General features: G+C 45.4%; 2 long non-coding RNA genes across 2 annotated transcripts; one reads left to right on the top strand and one right to left on the bottom strand.

Annotated features, from left to right (window-relative positions):
- Positions 1 to 5558: 5558 nt before the first annotated feature.
- On the bottom strand, positions 5559 to 10915 carry LOC115200139 (uncharacterized). Its single transcript, XR_003879479.1, has 4 exons — positions 10482 to 10915; positions 10246 to 10357; positions 8458 to 9073; positions 5559 to 6346 (listed from the first exon to the last, which is right to left on the bottom strand). It is a non-coding gene; the product is annotated as an uncharacterized LOC115200139 (long non-coding RNA).
- An 11769-nt stretch (positions 10916 to 22684) lies between these two features.
- On the top strand, positions 22685 to 23860 carry LOC115199631 (uncharacterized). Its single transcript, XR_003879394.1, has 3 exons — positions 22685 to 22916; positions 23544 to 23738; positions 23825 to 23860. It is a non-coding gene; the product is annotated as an uncharacterized LOC115199631 (long non-coding RNA).
- The last annotated feature ends 926 nt before the right edge of the window (positions 23861 to 24786 follow it).

Below are 24786 nucleotides of genomic sequence, written 5' to 3'. Positions count from 1 at the left end.
CAGCTATTCTTACTGGAGTCCAGCAAAATTTATGTAGTTAAACAATTTTAAAAACATTACAATACATTCATAACAGATTTCTCAACATACTGTGTGCCCTCAGGCTCCTACTCCCCTACCACATATCTACAATACAAAGTCCCTGTTTATGTGTGTGTATAGTGCGTATGTTATTGTGTGTGTGTATGAAAGTGTATGTGCCTATGTTTGTGTTGCTTCACAGTCCCTGCTGTTCCATAAGGTGTACTTTATCTGTTTTTTACATCAAATTTGACTACTTCCATCAGTTACTTGATGTTGAATAGAGTTCCATGTAGTCATGGCTCTATGTAGTATTGTGCACCTCCCATAGTCTGTTCTGGACTTGGGGTCTCTGAAGAGACCTCTTGTGGCATGTCTTGTGCATGGGTGTCCGAACTGTGTCCGAGCTGTGCTCCATTAGTTCAAACAGACAGCTCGGTGCATTCAACATGTCAATACCCCTCACAAATACAAGTAGTGGTGCAGTCAATCTCCACTTTGAGCCAGGAGAGACTGACATGCATATTATTAATGTTAGCTCTCTGTGTACATCCAAGGGCCAGCCATGCTGCCCTGTTCTGAGCCAATTGTCATTTTCCTAAGTCCCTCTCTGTGGCACCTGACCACACGACTGAACAGTAGTCCAAGTGCGACAAACTAGGGCATGTAGGACCTGCCTTGTTGATAGTGTTGTTATTACGAAGGCAGAGCAACGGTTTGTTATGGACAGACTTTTCCCCATCTTAGCTTCTGTTCTATCAATATGTTTTGACCATGACAGTTTACAATCCAGGGTTACTCCAAGCAGTTAGGTCACCTCAACTTGCTCAATTTCCACATTATTTATTACAAGATTTAGTTGAGGTTTAGGGTTTAGTAAATGATTTGTCCCAAATACAATGCTTTAAGTTTAAGAAAAATGTAGGACGATCTTATTCCTTGCCACCCATCCTGAAACTAACTACAGCTCTTTGTTAAGTGTTGCAGTCATTTCAGTCACTGTAGTAGCTGACGTGTATAGTCTTGAGTCATCCGCAATTGAGTAAAGCCAGTGGCATGTCGTTACTAAAGATTGAAAAAAGTAACGGGCCCCCCTGGGGAATTCCTGATTCTACCTGGATTATGCTTGAGAGGCTTCCATTAAAACACCCTCTGTGTTCTGTTAGATAGGTAACTATTTATCCACGATATAGCAGGGGATGTAAAGCCATAACACATACGTTTTTCCAGCAGCAGACTATGATCGATAATGTCAAAAGCCTCATAACAAAACAGAATCTACAATAATTTTATCATCAATTTCTCTCAGCCAATCATCAGTCATTTGTGTAAATAGTGGGTGAAGACAATATTGCTATAGCATAACGTTACTCTGTAGAAAAAACTGACAGAAAAACATACACACTCAAGGCGTCCGCATGCTTCCCAGCCGAAACAGCTCGGAAGAGTTTGTGCATATATTATGAAGACTTTATGAGACGTTTTTGTTCGTTTTGGACTTCGGTGGGGTTTTTTCGGCTGTTCTGACACATCCAAAAAATTCTAGAGGCAAGCCGAAGTTCTGAGACAAAGTTAACCCCCATTCATCAGTGATTGGTCAACCGTAGGGATTCTTCAATAAAGTCTTTATTGTTATTTAATCATAGACGACTCGTTTTCATGCACATGTATTCATTGAGAAATACTGCACCAAAAATCTTCTATGTAAAATTGCATGACTAAGATCTCCTCTGCAAAAAAGTCTCAATTAATGACAGATTTCTTGAATTATCTTTGATTAATTCCGACTATTTTAAGGAAGTGTGTACTGGCTATGGCACCTCAAATTGACAAACAGTACTATTGCTGCTTTTTGAAGTTTTCAAGCAAAGGTCTTTTAAGTGAGTATGCGAGCACACTCATTCGGTTCGCCTAGCCGAGTTTGGCTAGGCGCCAGCCGAACTGAAGCATGCTGAATCCTTAACACTCATTCAGACAAAAACAATGACGGCATCATACACACAGTTTGAGAATCAATGTACACACACACACACACACACTGGGGGGGATGGCTTGCTGAACCAAAACCTCAAAACCTGATAACTCTCAGGACAACATTAGTCATTTCAGTTAGTTTGTTAGATAATTAGTTAATTAGTAGGTTAGTTAGTTTGTTAGTTTGTGGGAAGCTGTTTCATGCCCCAATAGTTAGTGCTTTCTCACTCTAGTGCAGGTTAGTAAAGTGTCACACGATCAAGGACACAGGGATGTTTATCCTCATGACAACTCAGGAAGTAAAGAAAAGATACAGCATGGCCTACTAGACGCTGTTTGATCTCACCAAGGGGCAGGGTGAAGTGATGCGTGATAAGTTGGTCGAAGCATGGTTAAACAGCATTGAAAGAAGCGACACATGTTAGTCTGAGAGAAGATACAGCATGTTAGTAAGAGCAGCAGGTTAGTGTTTTTCGTCATGAATGTTGTTCTGGAGTCCGCTCTGCAGAGTGGTCACTAGGTAGCACAACCACAAAGTCATGAAATCTGATGTTAAACCTTTCCTTACCCACACTGTTAGTGCTAATAACCAAAAAGCAAAAACGTTTATTTTTACAATATAGACAATTTTGACTTTGCAGCTGGCTTATCTAAGGGGAAATCGCTCAGTTCTGCCTCCAGGACAAGACTCATGACAATAAACGTCAACCTGCGTAAGAGCAAAGAATCAATGGCCAAATTCTTAGGCCTCATCTGGGGTTGTTAGTACCAGTCACCACTCAGTTAGTTGTAAAGCAGGTAAGGGTTGCTATTTGCTTTGTTTTATCTAATAAGAGAGTACACATCAGTGTCTATGCAGGCTACAAACCAAGCACTGAGCTTTTAGAGGTTGGCCACACAATGGACAGGGGTACAAACATTTGTCAGCCATTATTTGTTAAACTATTAAGATGGACAACTTAAAAAAGAATCATCTTTAGCATAGTTACTGAAACATTTGTAACAAAGATTTTGTTTTTATGCGTCCCCCCTGAGCAGAAGTGTGTGGTCAACCCAGTGAGCTACAGGTAGGTAGGTGCGCTTTGTCTTTAAATCTATTGGTTAATCCAGCTTCCCATCCCAGATCCTGGAATCATTCTCACCGTTGTGCTTTAGGGGCCAAAAGTAACATTTTTCAACAAGCAACATACTGAGCTTAAGGTTATAACAGATAGATAAATACATAGTTATTGTATATGATTTTGGGTGATCTGTGTCTGGTGGAAGAAATGTTTCAGGAAAATGGGAAAAGATTCTGTCTCAGACTCTGTGCACAAAGCAAAGAGTAGTTAATGTTAATGTGTTTGAAATTACAAGCCCAGCCAACATCATCCACAGTACAGGTTAGTATTAATAACCACAGGTCTGCTAGCCAGGTCACCCTTGATACAAGTCAGTATTCAATGTCCTTCCATGTCTGAGGACATCGGGAGATGATGTGGAAACTGGCCTCTAGGGGCAACAGTGAGCGCTGTTAGATTCAAGTAGGTTTCAGTTTTGGCAGATGGCAAATGGCATCTGCCTCGTGTCACAAAGGTTGCATGTTCAAATCCCTCAATATGAAGTTGTTTTTGAGATTTTTGTTTTAAGCCTATTCCTAACCTTAACCTTTAAACACTTTGAAATTTGGAAGAAATTTGAAATGTGATGTTTAAGAAACATGGATGAACGTCAAATTCTGACGTGAGACTGTGAGAGCTAGTTGCAGCATACATTACATGCACACGTACACACACACACACACACACACACACTAGAGAGGGGGATGGCTTGCTGAACCAAAACCTCAAAACCTGATAACTCTCAGCACAACATTAGTCATTTCAGTTAGTTTGTTAGATAATTAGTTAATTAGTAGGTTAGTTAGTTTGTTAGTTTCTGGGAAGCTGTTTCATGCCCCAATAGTTAGTGCTTTCTCACTCTAGTGCAGGTTATTGAAGTGTCACACGATCAAGGACACAGGGATGTCTATCCTCATGACAACTCAGGAAGTAAAGAAAAGATACTGCAGGGTGAAGTGATGAGTTGGTCGCAGCATGGTTAGACAGCATTGAAAGAAGCGCCACACGTTAGTCTTAGAGAAGATACAGTATGTTAGTAAGAGCAAGAAATCAATGGCCAAATTGTTAGGCCTCGTCCAGGGTTGTTGTTAGTACCAGTCACCACTCAGTTAGTAGTAAAGCAGGTAAGGGTTGCTATTTGCTTTGGTTTATCTAATAAGAGAGTACACATGTGTCTATGCAGGCTACAAACCAAGCACTGAGCTGCAACACCTTTTAGGGGTTGGCCACACAATAGAAAGGGGGACAAACATTTGTCAGCCATTATTTGTTAAACTGGAACACCTTTTACAAAAATAATACAATTCTTTAACATAGTTACTAGAACATTTGTAACATGTTTTTAGGCGTCCCCCTGAGCAGAAGTGTGTGGTCAACCCAGTGAGCTACAGGTAGGTAGGTGCGCTTTGTCTTTAAATCTATTGGTTAATCCAGCTTCCCATCCCAGATCCTGGAATCATTCTCACCGTTGTTTTAGGGGCCAAAAGTAAAACGTCTCAACAAGCAACATACTGAGCTTAAGGGTATAACAGATAGATAAATACATAGTTATTGTATATGATTTTGGGTGATCTGTGTCTGGTGGAAGAAGGGTTTCAGGAAAATGGGAGAGGTACAAGTTAGTATAGTACAGGTTAGTATAAGTAACAAAATGTCTGTTACCAGACATTAGTACTGTTAGGTATTAGAGGGTATTTGTTAGTGTATTTATTAAGGAATGCCAAGAGAGCTGATGGTTTGGTTTCAGGGGGTAAGGAAATGAATTACTCTAAGACCCCCACTCTTAAACTCAAAATGTACACCTACACCACAGGACTTTGTTGGCATCTTCAATTGGGAGGACGGGCTCATGGCTGGAGCGGAATGAATAGACTGGTATCAAATACATCAAATATATGGTTTCCATGTGTTTGATACCATTCCATTTGCTCCGTTCCGGCCATTCATATGAGCTGTCCTCCCCTCAACGGGGCTTGGGTTTTAGTTTGGTTGATTAGCTTGATTAGTGACTGTTAGATTGTTAGTCCAGGTTAGCAAACCAGGATTACTCTGGTGTTGGTTAGTTCTATATGACTCTAGCTGAGGTTATTGGGAGTTCCAGTACATGCAGCAATCACAAGACAAACCAGGCCTCGGGAGACCATCCAAACACCGCCACAAACACTGACACAACCCTATTAAAGTCGTAACATCCTCACAACACTCCTGTTCGAGCACACAAATTTATTTCTAGTGGCAAGCCGAAGTCGGTAGCCGAAATCTACGCTCCTTCGTTGGTGATTGGTCAACAGTAGGGATTCTTCAATAAAGTCTTTGTTGTAATTCAACGAGAGACGACATGTTTTCATGCAAATGTTTTCATTGAGAAATACTGCACCAAACAAATCAGTTAGATGTAAAATTGCGCGACTAAGATCTCCTCCGCAAAAACGTCAAATTTTATAACAGATTTCTTGAGTTATCTTAGATTCATTCTGAATATTTTGAGGAAGTTTATACTGGCTACGGCATGTCAAAATGGACAATCGGTACTATTGCCACTTTTTTATTGTTTTCCAAGTGAGGGTCTTTTAAGGGAGGATGCAAGCACACTTGTTCGGTTTGCCTAGCCGACTTCGGAAGCCGCCAGCCAAACTGAAGCATGCTGACGCCTTTAGGAGCGCATCAATTAAATTAGCAGGAAGGCCATCTCAGCAGACTCAACCTTGTTATTCATGTTAGACATCAGAGGTAGATGGAAGTGAGTAAGGTGTTAAAAGTGTTGCCAAGGTTACCGAGAAGAGAAAGGTGCTGACAGCATGAGGAGAAGCAGGCATCAGAGAGAGGTGTTAGTCTCTCTCTGCTTTGATCAGCTGAACAGTGTGGAAGGGGATGATAATGTGTTATTTTACAGAGAAGGGGAGAGAGCTCCCTCAGGTAAACAATATTTAAGGAAAAGAAAGCGCCAAAGCATCAGACAACACTAAAACCCCACCCTTTATGGGTCTTTCTTATGGCATGAAATGTGGTCCTGAATGACGTCGGCATAAAATAGACTACAATTAAAGGTTCCAGCAACGTACCAATGGTACTTCAAATAATAATATTAACAATAATAATCACTGCAAGGTCTCCTTCTAACACAAATCGATAGCTAAAGAAGTGAGCTCCGTCAGTAGCCTTGTAGTAATGCTCATTCGTCAGTGGGTGAAAGCCATAGGTCCCAGTTCCCGTCCCAGTTCCAATTCGGTAAGGATGAACCGCGTTGACAACTGCAGGGGGGATGACATGACAACACAGTCACTGAGTTCTGTTCTACATTACACAAGATGTGTAGACAACTGAGCAGCAGAGAAAGATTGATGGACTGAGTAGCAGACAGTTTGACAGGCGCAGAGAAGAAGTGATTGTGGCAGTTTGGCTGAGGACACCTAAACTAAAACAGGTGGAGGGAGCAGAGAAGCAGCCATTAGTTTAGGCTGACATGGTGCTAGGGTGAAGAGGACAACAGACATTAATTCTGCAACCGAAATGTCACACATTTTGTCCCAAAATTAAAGTCAAGAGGGCTCTTTGAGTGTGTGTGTGTGTGTGTGTGTGTGTGTGTGTGTGTGTGTGTGTGTGTGTGTGTGTGTGTGTGTGTGTGTGTTTGTGTGTGTGTGTATAATCTGTGAAATGCATGAAATCAGGATTATTGGCCAGGGGCAGGATTCTAAGCTTTAAAGCTTCTGCAAAGAGAGATCCAGAATATGTTTGGGTTGCCTTGGTGAGGACAATCTCCCCTCACACCACGGTCCCCCACCATCAAATCCACTCTCAGCACATATGTAGGCTACCCTTCCACAGCCTCTATTTCTCTTGCTCTTGGCTGACCTGACCCAACCAAACACATTTTATAGGCTGATCTGGCATACGTCAGATATTAAAGATAATCAGCCATGAAAGCAGATTAGACAAATCTGATTTAGTTATGGCTCTGCTTTCAGGTTGTTTTGCTCTCCACCTCTTGTCTCTGACAGTAAAGGGCGACTGCACTGTTATAATGCGGTGGATTTATAAATGAACACACTAAACTAATCCCTTACTTTCCATGTCACCCTCCCTATTATATACCCTCCCATATACCCTCTCTTTTAGATCACTCACAGCTGAAAATATTTAAATGTTACATTCATCCGATGTCTGCCACAATTTTGGATGACGTGATGATGTCACCGCTGCTCGTGCTGCTCCCTGTGCGCACTGAGTGCTAGTGCGCATGTGATGTTGGTCCATTTAAACCAGATGCAACCCGGATATAGACAGTCCACGAATCGGCGTATGCGAACGTGAGTAGATTACCTTGAAAACAACAGTCAGACATCTTGGACGCATTCTCCATTCCTTTATACCTCAGTGGATAGATCGGGTTAGATACACACAGACCGCGTAGTTCGCATGAGAGAGGAATGTACACAACACAACGACGAGAGGGATAGAGACCATTCGTGAAAGTATGCCTTATCTACTTTGAAGAACTAGAAAAATGATTTTGTCAGACAGCTAGGCAGGCTAGCCTAGCTAAATAAGATGACTAAAGCCAATAGTAGAGTATGGGGAGCACAGAGATAACATTAGATGGTTGTCTGGCTGGTTGGCTGCTACTGCCTAAGCAGAGATGAGATATGACTAAGGCAGTTGGGTCCCCAGAAATGCTGGCGATAAAAATGGGGTCCCGCTGAAAAATGTTCAATACCACTGCTTTAAGGAATTAAAAATAATAAAGTCATCAAATAAAAACTAAGTAATATACACCACTTAAATATTGTATTATTTCATAGTAATTTACTATTTTTCTATTGATGTCTACCTAATGTGGACCTGACAGAGACAATGGAATATGTTCAATGTGTTGGCAATTAAAGGTTCACTATTTTGGGGTTTGGAATTTCCATTAAAAACTATAAAACCATTTTAATGCCATTATTTCATAATGCATTTAATTAATGTAATTTTTTTTTTAAATCAAATAAGAACGTGATTATATTTTAATAATCGAACCAACTTCAAAAAGCACTAATCGCTCAGCATTAACCCTCTCTCTTGGCATGAGAACATATTGTACAGTACATCCTCAATAGCAGCACTGGTCTTTGTGTCAGTAGAAGGCCCTTGAACCAGTGTGCAACGAGAGGTCTCATTTGCTCAAATGCCAATATTCTAACAAAACCTCACAGACATATCGGGGGAAGAGAGTCCACCTCAGCATAGGTTTCTGGATTGTCTATTTAACAAGGGCATTTGAAAGGGTTTTGGCTCTCTCTGAATATAGACTGGCAACAAATATACATTCTTAGTCAATGACTTCAATGAAAGTCTAAATTAGTTTGAGAAATAGTTGTACCTGTGTAGAAAACAGCTTTGTAGACAGCTCTGTCAGTCTGGTCATGTTGTTGACTCGTCTAAATGGCCTCTGAGGGCTGGCACCGTCTCAGTATCCTCCTCAGCATATCTGGAGAGAAACACAGAGCAGCGAGCAGCAGAAAGTGGAACGCAACCCCCTGGAACACCTGCCCCCAAAACCCTACCAAGGAGAGGCTGGAACGTTGGACTTGACTACTGCCAAAAGATACCATTGGATGCAGGAGGGAAGGGTTAATAAAGTTCCCAGAATCATAGGTGATTAGGAACAGTTACTAACTGACTTGATTAACCTTTTTTTTATCTTATTTGAAATGTTTTACCTTAAACTGACCTAATTGAAATGAATATCTTGCTAAGGTAGCTCCCCTAATACAAACAATAGTCAATACAAATTTCATGGAGGAATGGAGCCTACAAGACATCATTACCACCAGTGGTTAATCCTCTGTCTTTAGAAGAACCCCTTCAATATGTGTGGATATACTGGACGCATACCTGTCTCCCTACTCCTGTATTCATCAGTCCATCAGGGACCCCAGGGAATCCCAGTTGTCATGGGGACGTGCGTCCTGCCAGCTGGGCTGTGGGTTTGGCCACTGTAGACAGAGGGCATCCATTAGCCAGCAGCACTGTTCTATTTAAACAGCAGCAGTGGAGGTGGACAGGGTGAGATAAGAACTGTTTGTAATAAAACTAGATGGATGCACACTGCCCCTGCTTCATCACAAACTGATGTGGTAGAGGGGCCGCAGGCATGAATTTCTCCTCAAAGAAAAATGTATGATGTATAGGCATATCCTATAATGAATCTTTTATTTATCTCCATCGTGGAACAGAATAGCTAGCCTAAACGAACAAGGCATATGATACAGTGGTAGCTGACTCACTGTGCTGTTGCTGCATTTGAATGTCTAAATTATTTACTATGTAGGGCTAGACTAGTTGGTCCTGCAGAGATTTGTGTGTCCTTGCCTTTAAACTGAAATGGGGGCGTTGAAATGGTATTCAGCTCTCATAAATCCGCATATACACTGAGTGTAAAAAAATATTAAGAATACCTTCCTAATATCGAGTTGCAACCCCCCAACCACCCAAAGGCACTTAAATATTTTGTCTTGCCCATTCACCCTTTGAATGACACACATACACAATCCGTGTCTCTATTGTCTGAAGGCTTAAACATCCTTCTTTAACCTGTCTCCTCCCCTTCATCTACACTGACTGAAGTGGATTTAACATCAATAAGGATCATAGCTTTCACCTGGATTCACCTGGTCAGTCTATGTCATGGAAAGACTGCAGGTGTTCTTAATGTTTTGTATACTCAGTGTATGCCAGTCACTGAAAGTCATGTCAGTAAAAACAAATTTGACTAGTAAATTAGTCTAGCCAGCTATCTAAATTTGTAGTAATCATATCCAAATTACCGACCATTTCATGTTCATAATGTTTTGTACGTTGTGTTATAAAACATAATTTCCAAATGCACCTCGCCATGAAGACTCGTCACACAGATTGATCATTAAATGATGATTAAAACCATTGAACACCATACATTATGACTGTTTTAATAATGTCTTACCCTATATTCTCCTCAGCATAATGATCACGTATATTATTCTCCCCAGGACAGAAACCAGGCAATGGAACAATAATTGTAGGCTGTCTGAAGCTACGGTTTAGGGAGCGTTTCACAGATTAAAATGAAGAATTAAACATCTTATTAAACGAATATCAGAAGATAGAAAATCGGTCAGTGGTCTCTTACCTTTTGCATTGATGCAAGTTTGATCATCGGTCCAAAATGCACCTGTCTCGCACCATCTGTGTCAGCAAGGGTGGCGCGATAAAGAGCTCCAACTGTGTCCGACTCTAATCCTCTTCGGATAGAATGAGCGATGTACAAAATTGTCAGTGATATATAGTATAGATATTCTGAATGAAAAGCGAATCTTTATCAATGGTTTTGTGATGCTCAGCGCACAAAAACCTATTCCAATTTACCCGTGGAGTGCGTCAGTTTGCCTTGATCAGAGAGGTCGGGTGAGTGCGGAGCAGCTGCCTCTGATGGGCGGTTAATAATGGAAAGTAAATAACAAGACTGAAGCCTGGACAAAGGAGTGTTTGGATGGCACGAGGAATTAACCCGCAGATGTCTGTATTTTGTATGCGAGCGCTTGTAGGCTACGGACTCCAGCTGCCACAGATCTACGAGTACGTTCTATTGTAATGCAAACTGATGACAGAATGAATGCCCGTCAGTCTCCTCTACCATCTGCGTTCCCTCGGTAACCAGAAACTTGCGTGTAGGCGCCATCCAAGCGTTTTCACATTGGCTACAGATTAGGGTTGAAACAATATAATCTCTGCAGTGAGTCTGAATACAATAGAATGAAACACTTAATACAGGGATGTGTAGGCCTATGCCATTTTAGCCCATATAGTGTCTAGTTTGGTAAGAAATTATCATATGATCAGACTTGCCTGCACAGTGCCATGGGGAAATTGAAAGAAAGAACCCTCCTATATGTGTGAACCCCTATAATCTATTCTAAATAATGGCCTCATCTCACACAAAAAGCAATTATATGCTAGAATGTTAATTTATTTTTTGTAAACTTAGCAAAAAAAGAAACGTCCTCTCACTGTCAACTGCATTTATTTTCAGCAAACTTAACATGTGCAAATATTTGTATGAACATAACAAGATTCAACAACTGAGACATAAACTGAACAAGTTCCACAGACATGTGACTAACAGAAAGTAACAGTCAGTATCTGGTGTGGCCACCAGCTGCATTAATTGCAGTGCATCTCCTCCTCATGGACTGCACCAGATTTGCCAGTTTTTGCTATGAGATGTTACCCCACCCTTCCACCAAGGCACCTGCAAGTTTCCGGACATTTCTGGGTGGAATGGCCCTAGCAATCACCCTCCGATCCAACAGGTCCCAGACGTGCTCAATGGGATTGAGATCCGGGCTCTTCGCTGGCCATGGCAGAACACTGACATTCCTGTCTTGTAGGAAATCACGCACAGAACGAGCAGTATGGCTGGTGGCATTGTCATGCTGGAGGGTCATGTCAGGATGAGCCTGCAGGAAGCGTACCACATGGATGTCTTCCCTGCAATGCACAGAGTTGAGATTGCCTGCAATGACAACAAGCTCAGTCCGATGATGATGTGACACACCCCCCCAGACCATAACGGACCCTCCGCCTCCAAATTGATCCCACTCCGGAGTACAGGCCTCTGTGTAACGTTCATTCTTTCGACGATAAACGCGAATCCGACCATCACCCCTGGTGAGACAAAACCACGACTTGTCAGTGAAGAGCACTTTTTGCCCGTCCTGTCCGGTCCAGCGACGGTGGGTTTGTGCCCATAGGCGATGTTGTTGTCGGTGATGTCTGGTGAGGACCTGCCTTACAACAGGCCTACAAGCCCTCAGTCCAGCCTCTCTCAGCCTATTATGGACAGTCTGAGCACTGATGGAGGGATTGTGCATTCCTGGTGTAACTCGGGCAGTTGTTGTTGCCATCCTGTACCTGTCCCGCAGGTGTGATGTTCGGATGTACCGATCCTGTGCAGGTGTTACACGTGGTCTGCCACTGCGAGGACGATCAGCAGTCCATCCTGTCTCCCTGTAGCGCTGTCTTAGGCGTCTCACAGTACGGACATTGCAATTTATTGCCCGGCCACATCTGCAGTCCTCATATCTCCTTGCAGCATGCCTAAGGCACGTTCACGCAGATGAGCAGGCACCCTGGGCATCTTTCTTTTGGTGTTGTTCAGAGTCAGTAGAAAGGCTTCTTTAGTGTCCTAAGTTTTCAAAACTGTGACCTTAATTGCCTACCGTCTATAAACTGTTAGTGTCTTATCGACTGTTCCACAGGTGCATGTTCATTAATTGTTTATGGTTCATTGAAGAAGCATGGGAAACAGAGTTGAAACCATTTAAAATGAAGATCTATGAAGATATTTGGATTTTTACGAATTATCTTTGAAAGACAGGGTCCTGAAAAAGGGGTGTTTCTTTTTTTGCTGAGTTTATATTCATTAGTATCCAGCATGGTGCTGTCATCCAACAGTCTGCACTTGGAGCCAATTCTCCACTCTTGTTTGAAGGTTGTTCATTCACTGTTCTCTTTTCTCTTGTTTCCTTTCATCTCTCACATAAATGAATTCTATCCACGATTAAAGCTATCACACACACACAATTTTGTAATTTGGCAGAACTATCCTTTAAACAAAACGCGTTGTAAGATTTGGTCACTTCGGGATTCTGTAGCTGAGGGAAACAAACATGATGTCACGTTGCTACTTCCTGAAAAGATTGAGAGCTTGTTCACTGAATTTAGATTATTTGTCTTTCTTTTTCAATGTGTGAAGCATGTTTTGGCATATGATATTAACTATTTTAATAAAACAGAGCTACTGTCAAGTTGCTGTTATGTCAAGCCAAAATAAGTTCATGAGTAAGAATTTGCTAACAAGTCACTCCGTGTGCAATTATAGTGTTTAACATGATTTTTGAATGACTACCTCATCTCTGTACCCCACACATATCTATCTGTAAGGTCCCTCAGTCGAGCAGTGAATTTCAAACACCGATTCAACCACAAAGACCAGGGAGGTTTTCCAATGCCTCACAAAGAAGGGCACCAATTGGTAGATGGGTTAAAAAAGCAGACATTGAATATTCCTTTGAGCATGGTGAAGTTATTAATTGCACTTTGGATGGTGTATCAATACATCCAGTCACTACAAAGATACAGGTGTCCTTCATAACTCAGTTGCCAGAGAGGAAGGAAACCGCTCAGTGATTTCACCATGGGGCCAATGGTGACTTTAAAAATGTTACAGAATTTGATGGCTGTGATAGGAGAAAACTGAGGATGGCTCAACAACATTGTAGTTACTCCACAATACTAACCTAATTGACAGAGTGAAAAGAAGGAAGCATGTACAGTATACAAATATTCCAAAACATGCATCCTATTTGCAACAAGTCACTAAAGTAATAATGCAAAAAATGTGGCAAAGCAATAAACTTTTTGTAATGAATACAAAGTGTTATGTTTGGGCCAAATATGTTACTGGTATGCTTGTAACTGTCACGTCCTGACCAGTATAAGGGTTATTTGTTATTGTAGTTTGGTCAGGACGTGGCAGAGGGTATTTGTTTTATGTGGTTCGGGGTGGTGGTTTATTTAGTAGGGCGTTTGATGTATTATTTCCGGGTTTTGGTTTATGTTCTATGTTTTGTACTTCTATGTTCTTTCTGGGTTGGTATATTTCTATGTGTAGGTTAATGGGGGGTTGGACTCTCAATTGGAGGCAGGTGCTTTCTCGTTGCCTCTGATTGAGAGTCCTATATATGGGTAATTGTTTGGTTTAGTGTTTGTGGGAGATTGTTTCTTGTTTTGCTGAGTGTGAGCATGACAAGACTGTTTTGTTGTTCGTGCATTCTTTCTTTATTTTGTTATTTTGGTGTTCACTTTGGTTTCAATAAAATACAAGATGAGCATCCACATTCCTGCTGCGTTTTGGTCCTCCATTCCCGACGACAACCGTTACAGTAACTTTCAGGGACTAGGGAGTTTTTAAGGGGGGGGGATTACAGAAGGGAGCTAAGCACAGGCAAAATCCTAGAGGAAAACCTGGTTCAGTCTGCTTTCCACCAGACAATGGGAGATTAATTCATCTTTCAGCAGGACAATAATCTAAAACACAAGGCCAAATCTACACTGGAGTTGCTTACCAAGACGACAGTAAATGTTCCTGAGTGGCCGAGTTATACTTGAAAATCTATGGCAAGACCTGAAAATGGTTGTCTAGCAATGATCAACAACCAATTTGACAGACACTGAAGAATTTAAAAAACAATAAAATGGGTATTTCTCATTTTCAATACATTTGCAAAAATGTCTAAAAACATTTTTTCACTTTTTCATTATGGGGTATTGTGTGTTGATGGGTGGGAAAAAAAATATATTTAATCAATTTTGAATTCAGGCTGTAACACAACAAAATAAATCAAGGGGTCAAGGGGTATGAACACTTTCTGAAGGCACTGTATGTTATTTTCAGAGGTTGACTGGCTCATCATTTGAAGCTGCATTTCTATACAATATAGAAAATCTAAAATGATAGTTGGAGAAGAGCAAAAAATATCCCCAGCCATTATCACGTTGGTTGATGTAGCTTCATTCACCACAGTTGATCTACAAACACATAGCCTTTTAGTTATACAATTACCTGCTACACATTCTCACATTATCTTAGCACCGGGATTAAAAACTATAATTGAATACGTAGAGAGGGATCTGTTAGCAGAAAAAACATTTTATTAACAAAAGGTAAACAACTAAGTTTGCTTTACAGGACATACTCTTTTGTTGCAGTTTTACAGCTAATTTCCTGCAATTCTACACATTTTGCCATGGGGTGGGGAGACATTTTTGCAGTTTTAAAGCTACACATTTTGTCATGACCTATGCCATGTTAATATGATATCTGAGTGATAGTGACTAACAAAATCAATGGGGGCCCCCTGGAGGTCAGGGTCCTTGGGCACGTGCCCGGTCGGTAATTTAGCTATGATTACTATACGTTTACTGACATGGGCTAATTGAATGACTGACATACATTGAGTGTACAAAACATTAAGAGCACATGCTCTTTCCATGACAGACTGACCAGGTGAATAGAAGTGACAGCCTATGATCCCTTATTGATGTCACTTGTTTAATCCACTTCTAATCAGTGTAGCTGAAGAGGAGACAGGTTAAAACCCCCTAGAAGCTATGGATGCACCAATCTAAGTAACATAATAAAAAAATCGCCAACAAAACCCGTCAGTTTAAGCTTTTGGGCTGCGTCTTAATCCACCGCATCCACCTATGGTGGCCTTCCGTATCTGCGGTGGAAGGTGGCCGAGCTACAACAGTGTTTGTCAGACCACGAGACATCCCGAAAATCAGTCTTCTCATGAAAACGTCTGTAGCATCCGAAAGGAGAGATTCTCACGAACAAGATGGTGTTCTCCGTTTTGCTCTATGACACCCAAAAGTGTCATGGGACTGGTCTGAAGGCAACCGGTACTGCTTTAAAAAAATGAATGAAGTATGGAGGTAGTTTTGTGCCTAGCACGCACCCTACATGTGGAAGTAAATCATCAATCTTGTCTTTATACCTGTTCAGACAACACATTCCAGGTGGCAGTATGCGCCCTTGCCTACTGTGAAATGGAGAAGGCCCTCAATGGCATTGCCAATGCCATCACAGAACCATTATGGCACAGAAGCAAAGAGCCCTCTATGTACTAGGCCTTACCTCCTTACTTCCTCATTTGGTCTGATTGGTCGATTGTGTCCCAAATGTTATCATATTAGCTACCTTGGCCTTTTCTAGTCTATTAACTCTTCTCCCTCTACATAGCAAAGCTGCTGTTATGCCAGCCGCCACTCACCACCTGAGCCATGAGCACGGCACAATGCCGAGGAATGTCTAGCTGGGAAAATCAGTAGCAGCATGCAAGCTCATTCTCCAACAGAAAGGTGCAGTATTGAGAAATGGATGAATTGACACAGCGACCAAAATCGAACTCCTGTTGCAAATATTAGTTTAGCTAATTCACTAATAAAAAGTATTGTGCCGACATGCCCAGACATGCATGCATGCAAGCTAGCTAAACAAATAGCTAAGATTACAATAAGGAACCCTTTCATCTGTGGTGTTAGCTAGCTATATTAGCAACTATGCTACCTAGCTGGCTAGATAAATATGGTGATAAAATATCAGATAGGAGCTAATAGCTAACGTTAGCTGGTTATCATTTTGAACATGCACCATTTTCGGCAACGAGCCATCTGACTTGCATTGTAAAGTTAGCTATTCACTGGTGTACTGATCTAAAATAGCTAGCTAGCAACTTGTAAACAATTACTCATTCCTATAAGTACTATTTTTAATAGTAATATTAAATAATACACATTGGCTGCTAAGCCAATTATTTTATATGATTGTTGCCTCCCTTTGAAGTTCATTGTGATGGTACCGGCATTTGTTTTTGATGATAATTATTAGGTGGAGGTTGCTAGCTACAATGGTATTGTAGCGACCCGCACAGACAGCTGTGGGTTATGTGTTAGGCTATTAGTGGGTTGTGTCGTACTTACCAGTGTTCGCGGGGTCATGCCAATCAACCTGCTATCTGCCAATCACGGGAATGCCTGGAATGTTCTGATACCGGGTAGCCTAGTGGTTGGCGGAGTGGCGTGAAGGGGGGTTGGGCAGGGGGATGGAGCATTGGAAGTTAAGACCGGGTTTAGCCATTGTTCTCTCTCTTACGTCTGTGCTTCACAAGAGAAGGTCACGGTTGGTTTGTAGGGTACCTTTCATTTATTTGGCGTGGGCTACGGCCAAACAGTAGCCTGTGTTAAGTTGGTTTAATAAACCGTCCATTCGTTAACTCCATCCTCTGTCTGGACAATTGTTCCTTTATGATCTAGTCTGGTCATTACATTGGTGTCAGAAGTAAAAACGGGAATAAAAGTTAGCCAGCTAGCTGACTTCGGTGGCTAGCTAACGTAGGTGAGAACGGGGTTGAAAATGCTTCGAGGGAATCCAAAAGTGAAGGTGGAGGTAGGGGACGATTATGGCCAAGGAGGTGCGTGTGCATGGACGTCGGAGGATCTGGCTGAGGAAATTGCCAGGGCGTCGGATCCCAGAGGCTGCTTGAGGGAGGACGTTAGAGTGATGGCGGCTGAAGCGGGCATGAGTGCTTCGTCTACTGTGCTTCGTGCAAATTCTGGTGGGCGGACCGAAGGGGTGACGTCGACGCGGCGGGACGAGGAATCTGGGGCTCAGGATGTAAACAAACATGGCGGCGCCCAGCCCCTGGCTGCGTCCGTATCCGTTAAGACCCCAAAGTATTCCGGTAAGGCGGATTGGGAAGCATTTCATGCTCAGTTTGAACTGTTAGCTCATTTTAGGGGGTGGTCAAATGAAGATAGGGCACTGCAGTTGGCTTTATGCCTCACGGATGATGCTCTGGCCTGTTTGATATTGATTAGCCCCGAGGACAGACGTGATTATGTGGCTTTAGTGGGAGCACTGAGGAGGCGCTATGGACAGTGTGTACAGCCCGGGCTGCTGCGTTCCAAACTGAGTAATAGACGCAGGCAGCCTGGAGAGCCTCTACGGGTGCTAGCTAATGACATTGAGAGCCTCTCTTGGCGGGCATATGCTCACATGCCCCCCTACGTGCAGAGCGAGCTAGCACGGGACCAGTTCATACATGCGCTTTCTCCTACGGAGCTGCGCATACAGACCCAGCTGGCTCATCCTGAGTCATTGCAGATAGCCTTGGAGATGGCTTTGGAGAGGGAGCTGGTGTGGGCTGGGGCTTCAGCTGGGTCTTTGGTGGGGGTGCAGGGAGGCAGACCCTCTGTGCGAGCTGGGGGGGCAGAGCAGCCCAGAGCCGGAAAAGTCTGCATGCGTGGCTGATATGACAGAACTCATTCGTGCTGTGGAACGAAACAGGTGGAACGAAACACACGCCGTGGTCCCCGGGTCTGCTGGGGTTGTGGCCAGCCAGGCCATCTGCGCCGGGATTGCCCCAAGTCCCCCGGAGCTCTGGGAAACGGCTCGGGGTCCGCATAGACCGGGTAGTGCGGACCCCTGACTTTCTATCCCAACCACCATCTTCTTCAGGAGGAGCCCACCGGCCCAGACGGGGAAGCAAGGCTCCATTTCCCCCAGAAGCAGACGAGGGCAAGCGGACGGAGCCTGTTGTTGTGGTGGGCCGGACCTGTGTTGGTGACTGTTGTCATGTCGCTGTCACTGTGGAGGGGGTGCCCTGCTCTGCCCTGGTGGACACTGGGTCCACAGTTACCCTGGTGAGGCCAGATATTGTACTAGGTTGGACTCAGTGTGAGCCCACAACTGTGCAGCTCCGCACAGTCACAGGTGAGCTGGCAACCATGAAAGGGAAGGGAATAATGACTCTGACAGTAAGGGGCAGGTCGGTGCGTAATCCTGTGTGGGTGGCGGCTGTGCAGGACCCTTGTATCCTGGGGTTGGACTTTCTTAGGAGCACAGGCTGCCAGTTAGACCTAAATGGGGGCACACTGAGCTTCCAGGGAGGGCCGGCAGTCACCATTGCACCCCCTAATATCACATACACTCAACTCAACAAACCCTTTACTCCAACAGTTAAAGCAGCAGAGACTCATGGCTGCCCCCCCTCCCCCACATCTGTGTGTGACTTTTCCCCAGCCCCCCTGTCACCTACGGCTGTGTGTTACATTCCCCCAGCTACCTCCACGACACAGCCCTCCGTGAGCCCGGGCCGCACCCCCCCAGCCCAGCTACCCCAGATGGGAGAGGAGAGGACACTGTCTGCAGTGAGGGAGATATGGGGGAGGAACTGTGTTGGTCTTGACCCCGAGCAGCAGGAACGGTTGTGGCAGTTGCTGTTTGAATTCAGAGACAGCTTTGCGCTGAGTGAGGAAAAGGTGGGTCAGACTCATCTGGTGCAGCACGAGATCGACACAGGTGATGCTCGACCCATCAAGATGCGTCCCCGCCGTATCCCGCTGGCACGCCAGGAGGCGGCAGACAAGGCTGTGTTGGAGATGCAGCGGGCAGACTTCATCGAGCCCTCAGACAGCCCCTGGGCGGCGCCAGTTGTCATGGTTCCTAAGAAGGGGGGCAAGCTGAGGTTCTGTGCGGACTACAGGCGGCTGAATGAGGTAACCAGGAAGGACTCATACCCCATACCACGTATCGATGAGTTACTGGACCTGGTTAGGGGGTCCTCCTGGTTCTCCTCACTAGACCTCCACAGTGGCTACTGGCAGGTGCCCCTCTCCCCAGAGGCCAGAGCCAAAACTGCGTTCTCCACTAACAGAGGACACTGGCAGTTCAAGGTCCTGTGCTTCGGCCTGTGCGACGCTCCAGCTACTTTTGAGCGTTTGATGGACAGGGTGCTGGATGGCATCCCCCGACAGCAGTGTCTGGTATACCTCGATGACATCCTGGCCCATGGCAGCTCCTTCCAGTCAGCCCTGGTGGCGCTACGGCGTGTGCTGGAGCGGGTGGCTGCCGCAGGTCTGAAGCTCCACCCCGAGAAGTGCCACTTCATGAGGAGAGAGGTGTCCTTCCTGGGCCACCGAGTGGGGAAGGAGGGGATCAGCACCATGGAGGACAAGGTGGGGGCTGTCAGAGACTGGCCCACCCCCACCGACCAGCGTCAGCTGAAGAGCTTCCTGGGCCTGGCCTCATACTACAGGAGGTTTGTACGGGGCTTCTCAAGTGTCGCTGCTCCCCTGAACCGCCTGCTGCCGAAGGACAAGGCTTTCACTTGGACAGTGGAGTGTGAGGAGGCCTTCAACACCCTCAAACGTGCACTGATCGGGGCCCCTGTGCTCGCCCCCCCCTGACCTCACCTTGCCCTTTATCCTGGACACAGACGCGAGCAATGTGGGCATGGGTGGGGTGCTGGCCCAGGTGGGGCCAGAGGGGGAGAGAGTGGTGGCGTACTTCAGCAAAACTTTTGACAAACATGAGCGCCGCCACTGTGTCACCCGGCGGGAGCTCCTGGCTTTTGTGGCTTCCATCAAACACTTCAAGTACTACCTGGGTGGCCTGCCCTTTACTGTAAGGACTGACCACTCTGCTCTCCAGTGGCTCATGTCTTTCAGAGAGCCAGAGGGGAAGGTGGCACGCTGGTTGGAGGAGCTTCAGCCGTATGACTTCACAGTGGTGCACAGGGCAGGGGCACGCCACTCCAACGCCGATGCCATGTCCTGGCGGCCCTGTACTGCAGATGGCTGCCGCCACTGTGAACGGAGAGAGGGACGGGAGAGAGAGCTGAGTGCAGAGGAGGGGTTCTGTGCCGCAGTGTGTCGGGTGAGCAGGCCTGTCTGCTGTGAGCTGCAGACTGTCGACGTGGCTGAATGGGAGCAGCAGCAGGGATGGGACACAGACCTACAGCCAGTGCTACAGTGGGTAGAGGCGCAGGTGAGGCCACCATGGGAAGAGGTGACAGCAATCTCACTCGCGACCAAAGGGTTGTGGTCAAAGTTTGAGAGACTGTGGCTGGCTGATGGTGTGCTACAGCGGGCATGGAAGGAGTCAGCTACGGGAGAGGAGAGGTGGCAGGTGGTGGTCCCAAAAGCATTGCGGGAGGCGGTGCTCCAGAGTACTCATGGGGGGGTGGGGACTCGACACTTTGGGGTCACAAAAACACTCCGCCGCCTCCGTCAGGGCTTTTACTGGGGGCAGCACAAGAGGGATGTGGAGGACTTTTGCCGCCGCTGTGACAACTGCACAGCGAGAAAGGGCCCCCCAGGCCGCTCTCATGCTCAGCTCCAACAGTTCCCAGTGGGGGCTCCCATGGAGAGGGTGGGAGTGGATGTAGTTGGGCCGTTCCCCACCACAGACAGTGGAAACCGCTGGGTGCTCACGGCCATGGACTATTTCACAAAATGGCCTGAGGCCTATGCTCTGCCTGACCAGGAGGCAGAGACCATCGTCGACGCCCTGACAGCGGGGATGTTCAGCAGGTTTGGAGCTGCGGAGTCCATCCACAGCGACCAAGGCAGAAACTTTGAGTCCCGTGTGTTCGCCACCATGTGTGAGAGGCTGGGTATGCACAAGACCCGCACTACTCCTCTCCATCCTCAAAGTGATGGCCTTGTGGAGCGCTTCAACAAAACGCTCGGACAGCAGCTGGCCATCGTCTCTGCCAAACACCAGCGTGACTGGGACAAGCACCTGCCTATGGTCCTCATGGCATGCCGCTTCGCTGTCCAAGACTCCACCTCCTGCACGCCTGCCCTCCTCATGCTGGGGAGAGAGATCCGCACCCCTACGGAGATGGCGTTTGGTCGGCCCCTGGATAGCCCTCATTTTCCCCCGGGGCCGGAGTATGCCCGGAGACTCCAGGACCGCCTGGAGACAGCCCACAACTTCGCCAGAGAGCAGCTGGTGAATGCAGGTGTGAGGCAGAAAAGGAACTATGACGTGCACACCCGGGGAAGGCACTTTGTGGCTGGGGAGCTGGTCTGGGTCTACAGCCCCCTAAGGAAAAAAGGCAGATGCCCCAAGTTGGACAGTCACTGGGTGGGACCCTGCAGCGTCTTGGAGAGGGTAGGGGAGGCTGTTTACCGGGTGCAGCTTCCTCCCAGGGGGAGAAAGGTGGCATTTCACCGGGACAGGTTAGCCCCATACAGAGGGGCCGCTTCTCCCCAAACCCCAGGGACCCCCACAATTCCCCTCTCTGGCAATGACATTCTCCAGGCACCCACCCCCAGGTGCCGTCGACAAGGCTCCAGATGGCCCACTCCTCCTGTCTCCCTCCCTGTGTCACCGCGTGGTTCCCTGGAGCCACAGACTGTATTCCCCGTTCCCGCTTCCTTGTCCCCCATATCCCTTCCTTCGTCCCCTGGGCCAGAGGGGCAGCCCCCTGCCATGGATGGAGCCCCCTGTTTCACATCTGGACACTCTGCGACCATCACGGCCACGCAGGCAAAGGAGACCTCCGGGTCACTTCAGAGACTTTGTTTGTTCCCTCGGGGATGAGGGACTTTGTGGTGGGGGGGCTGTGTAGCGACCCGCACAGACAGCTGTGGGTTATGTGTTAGGCTATTAGTGGGTTGTGTCGTACTTACCAGTGTTCGCAGGGTCATGCCAATCAACCTGCTATCTGCCAATCACGGGAATGCCTGGAATGTTCTGATACCGGGTAGCCTGGTGGTTGGCGGAGTGGCGTGGAGGGGGGTTGGGCAGGGGGATGGAGCATTGGAAGTTAAGACCGGGTTTAGCCATTGTTCTCTCTCTTACGTCTGGGCTTCACAAGAGAAGGTCACGGTTGGTTTGTAGGGTACCTTTCATTTATTTGGCGTGGGCTACGGCCAAACAGTAGCCTGTGTTAAGTTGGTTTAATAAACCGTCCATTTGTTAACTCCATCCTCTGTCTGGACAATTGTTCCTTTATGATCTAGTCAGGTCATTACAGTATCTTCAACCTAGCCTAGCTTTTAGCTGGGCCTACACCACTGCACACACACCAGTCGTTACTATGACAACTAGTGTAGCCATGTCAGCAAATGACTGCTGTCTGAACACACAAATCAGATTTGGTAGCCCTTATGCACATTCCATGATTGAACGTTCTAAACACACTTCCTACCGGCGTGGCAATTTCCTGTGGCTCATACTATAGAACGGAAGTCAGTCTAGTTGTTATCGACGATATAACGTTACTACCACTATGTCGCAGTTTTTTACTAGGTGTCTTCAGGACTTGCCTCAAGTTAATATTTATGATGTACATCGAATTGTTAAATCAGCCTCTGAGACTCCAGCTAGCAAGAATGAAAAGGGGTTCAAGATGTATGTAGGAAGCTACATATACAACTATGAAGGTGAGTACCAAGTCACTGACAGATATAACGTTAGCTAGCTACAATCATATTAGCTAGCTAATTTAACATAACTGTAGCTAGCTAGTTTCTTCGTAAAATGATGTAACGTTGACAGAATCTACCTGAGAATGTGTGTATTTTCATTAGCTTGGTTAAGTTATGCTTGCTAGCTAAAAATAATTGTTATTCATGTCTTCTACACACTATCTAACAAAGGTACATTGACAGGGGAGATCACCGTGAGGGCTGCCTGTCACGGGTCCATGAGGAAGAGTGAAAAGTCGCACAGCATGAGAGTAGGGAAAGGTTATAGCTAGCTACTAGGGACCTTGTTAAACATCTCCTGTGGGACGCTGTCATTATGGTCAAAATGTGTTGGAGACAGTGTCAACGTTTAATCTTATCGATAGATATTAATGATGGGTCCCAATCCCAATTTAGAATTGCCCACTTAACAGGTTATTTGGTAAAGATCTGTTGATGCAGTGTTTGGTAATTGTGTTACTGAGACACAATCTATTCCTGTATAGTTAAATGAGCCCCAAGTTAAGAAGACTAGACACTACTATGTTTATTGTTATTTATGGACCGCATCATTCTTGTTTCTCACTTATCTTATCTTCACAGATGGTGTTAAAACACTCCGTACCAGTGATAGTGGTCCATAGCCACTGCTCCTGTGTTGCAGGAAGTGCTATGTGCAATCATCTGGTGGCCCTTCTTTACCAGACAGCGCACTACTCTCAACTAAACATTCCTGCTGCACCACCAGTTCACAGCTGCACAGACATAGAACAGCGTTGGCACAAGCCAAGAACACTTGTGAGTCCTTCAATATTCATAAAAAAATGCACCTGAGAAGTATTCAGCCTATGTAACAGTAAATCCTTGTTAATTAGGGTGGGAAGCCAGGTCCGGTTGATGGGATAGAGTTCTGTAAACCTACTAACTCATGTGCTGAAGGAATAAGGTAAATTGGAAGTCCCTAGAATGGAAACATTTCAAAAAACATTTTCTTGTGATTTTCTTTTTTTTGTATCCAGATGATACGCCTAAACAGTGACATCTTTATGATGTAATGACAAATGTTTAGGACAAAGACTGGGGGGAAAATATATAATCTGTATGTTTTAATCCATTTTATTTGAACTTCGGGCTTGTGCTGTTTCTGGAAAAGTTACATGAGTTTTTGTCATAGTAATCTCTCCAACCTGATGTTAAGGTTTAAAAATGTTTTGCAAAAGTTCTCTCTACATAGCACTCAATGGATACATGCCTGACATGGACCTTCTCCGCATCTCAGAAACGTATTCCAACGTTTCTCCACTTACTGCCCCTCTTGTGACAACAATGGAAATGTCAGCTGACGTGCCCCTGGTTGAGTCTGCCTTAGGACAGCACGCTGCCAGCTTGCACTGGCCCAATCAACTTCCACAGCCAAAGACCCGTGAAATTGTGAAGATTGCCGATGCCCCTTCTCCACCAATACTTCCATTAGATGGCTACAGGCTTCAGTCTTCCCAGTGTGCTTACGTCCTTAGCCATCAGGAGCAGTTCCACCTCAAGGCATTAGAGACAACCTACGAGATGTCACACAAAGTCGAGGTTGCTACAAGGGAGCAGAGCAGCAGCCCGGAATGGTATCAGCTCATGAAAATGAAAATAACATCCTCTTGTTTCCGAGAAGTTTGCCATGTCCGGGGAGAGACCTCAGCTGACCTCCTAGCTGAGAGGATGTTCAAGGGATCTGATATGCAGACCATGGAGATGAAGAGGGGGCTAGCTATGGAGCCAGTGGCTGTACAGGAGTACTGCACACTGAAGAATGTTAACTTCTTTCCATATGGCTTCGTAGTGCACCCAGGTGCTC

This window comes from Salmo trutta, chromosome 9 (assembly GCF_901001165.1).
Source record: "Salmo trutta chromosome 9, fSalTru1.1, whole genome shotgun sequence".
In the NCBI taxonomy this organism is placed as follows: Eukaryota; Metazoa; Chordata; class Actinopteri; order Salmoniformes; family Salmonidae; genus Salmo; species Salmo trutta.
The sequence above is the reverse complement of the archived record's forward strand: the minus strand, read 5'-3'. Positions and strand labels throughout refer to the sequence as shown.